Below are 2,551 nucleotides of genomic sequence, written 5' to 3'. Positions count from 1 at the left end.
TATATATATATATATATATATTATTTACTATTTATAACTTATGATTAAAGATGTGTTAAAGAATTTTCTTTCTCTTCTTTTCCTTGGATGTGTGTGTGTGTGTGTGTGTTTCAAATGTTGGCACAGCAATTTCTGGGAAGGGGATAGGTCGATTACATCAATCACGAAAGGATGAAAGACAAAGTCTACCCTAGCATGATTTGAACTCAGAACATAAAGACGGACACAATGCCGCGAAGAATTTTACCCTGCGTGCTAACGATTCTGCCACATTATACATACATTATACATACATACATACATACATACATACCTACATACGTGTGTGTGTGTGTGTGTGTGTGTGTGTGTGTGTGTGTGTGTGTGTGTGTCCAGAGAAGAAGCACACTCTGAGATGAAGAACAGTGTATATATTTTAATGGGGAAGGCCAGTTAATGGGATTACCCTAGGTTTCCCAATCCCATAAACCGGCCTTCCCCATTAAAATATCTATTTATATATATATATATATATATATATATATATATATATATATATATATATATATATATATATATACATGCATACATATAGATAGATATATACATGCATAAATACATACACACACTAGCAAACAAGTACGCACACATACACATACAAACACACAAACATACGCACACATACATACGCACAAATACATACGCTCACACACAACACACACACACACTTACATATATACGTACGTATGTGTGTACCTGTGTGTATCTTCCTAACTGTCCTTGAGTTGAATTCGATCGATCAGACCTTTGATCAAAGATATTTTAGCCATATCCACCCCCTCTTTTTTGTGACAGACAGCTGAAATGCCATTGATTATGTTTAGCATTAAATTCGCCCATGTATCCTTTCCTTATTCAAGATAACAGCAGCGTTGGATTAACCATTTCGCAAAATAAACACGTGCTTGGGCTATCAAAGGAAGGGAGACACCACAGAAATGGTAAATGGTTTACGGCACACACAAAAATCTCTTTAAACTTGCTAAAATAATATTGGAAGTGGTTTATATGATCGGAAATATAATTTCGAAGTGTTCATAGCGTCATAGTGAGGATTTGATCAAAGACTTTGCAATTAAAAAAAGAAGAAAATTTTTCAAATATAAATAAAATGGAAGTATACAAAAATAAACATTATTTTCCATCTTTCTGTTAGTTTTGTCTCATTTTAAATAATAAAAATTTATTTTAAGGTTTATTATTGTTTATATTTCAAATTACATATACATCTTTTAAGTGCTTCAGGCCTCTATGGATCTTAATCCGGCCCTGGGTGACAACGTTCGATCTGAGGGAGATTTGGTTGCTATTCCAAGCCATTGAAATCTATTCACTTGGCCTTTGAGCGAATTATAATACTCACCATTTTTGCTTTACGAATCTCTTCTAAATCTTTTTTTTTTTCCTTGACTTTTTCAATTTCTACCAAATTGGTTTCCAGTTGCTTAATATCATCTAGTAGATCTTGTTCTTTTTTTACTCCAGATTTTTTTAAGAATGAAGACTATGAAATAGTTTTCCCTCTGATTTCCTTTAACAGCGTTTCCAAAAACAAGTGAGCATTTATAATAAATTCAATCTCAGGTATATTAATTGAATTAATATCTGTCAAGATCTAAAGTGGGGGCGTATTGCTTAACCACGCCGTTAATGGTTTCCTTCACCGCTGAGACGTATTTGGGATCTCTTAATAGGAAGTTATTAAATTTCCACTATGTACATTTACGGTCTTCTTCTTTGGAAAATTTTATTTTGATGTCTACAAGAGAACGGTCTGATCTGTACCCAACCTTTATAGAAGACTGGCAAATGAATGAATACAAATTCTGTGACACCGGAAAGAAATCTAGCCTTACTTGTCTAATAGGCTTTGAACGTCTCCAAGTATAGCCTTGTGTTTCTGGGTTATGATCTCTCCAAATATCTACAAGGTTGAGGTCCCCTATCATATCGACCACTTGCTTTCTAGCGTTAGGATTAGTTACATGTTGATAACTGGAAGTATCTTAAGACTTGCAGACAAAGATTAAAATCCCCGGTCATTCATAATTTTATGCTTTCTATGAGACATAAAGAATTACAGTGGATTTCTTCACTTACCTTTTAGCAAGGATCCTGATACGCTACAATACCTGTCTGTGAGTCCGAGAACCAAAGTTTGGTTTAGTCTAACATGAGCTGCAAAGAGTTAAGTGCAGAGTGGATATGTTGAACTTGATACAATGGAGATGTAACGATGTCTTTCGTCACGGCCGATTGTGTTAATAACTCTAAATATTTATTTATAAGTGTGTGTGTGTGTGAGTGTAAAAAAACTCCTGCTACTAAATGAATAAATATTTCCACTGTTTTTTGTTGAATTAAGTACAAACAGACTTTTGACTATTGTTGGACCTTACTCCATGATATGCGGTGGTGTTAATGGGAACGGTTCGCTTTCAATTTGACAAGATATGAAAAAGCTGATAACAGAATGTGCGTGTATTGCAGAGAGGAAGAGAGCATATATATA

The 2,551-nt window shown here is 34.3% G+C and overlaps 1 protein-coding gene across 2 annotated transcripts in view; it reads right to left on the bottom strand.

The window, feature by feature from the left end:
• Positions 1-2,487, bottom strand: part of LOC106867833 (uncharacterized) — a 38,960-nt gene extending 36,473 nt beyond the window's left edge. For both annotated transcript variants that reach the window (XM_014912860.2, XM_014912862.2), the window contains exon 1: positions 2,140-2,487. The gene's annotated coding sequence lies outside the window, so the exon portion shown is untranslated. The remainder of the gene's footprint in view (positions 1-2,139) is intronic.
• Positions 2,488-2,551: the final 64 nt, after the last annotated feature.

This window comes from Octopus bimaculoides, chromosome 5 (genome assembly GCF_001194135.2).
Source record: "Octopus bimaculoides isolate UCB-OBI-ISO-001 chromosome 5, ASM119413v2, whole genome shotgun sequence".
Taxonomy (NCBI): Eukaryota; Metazoa; Mollusca; class Cephalopoda; order Octopoda; family Octopodidae; genus Octopus; species Octopus bimaculoides.
Note: the sequence above shows the minus strand (reverse complement) of the source record. Positions and strands in the feature narration are given on the sequence as shown.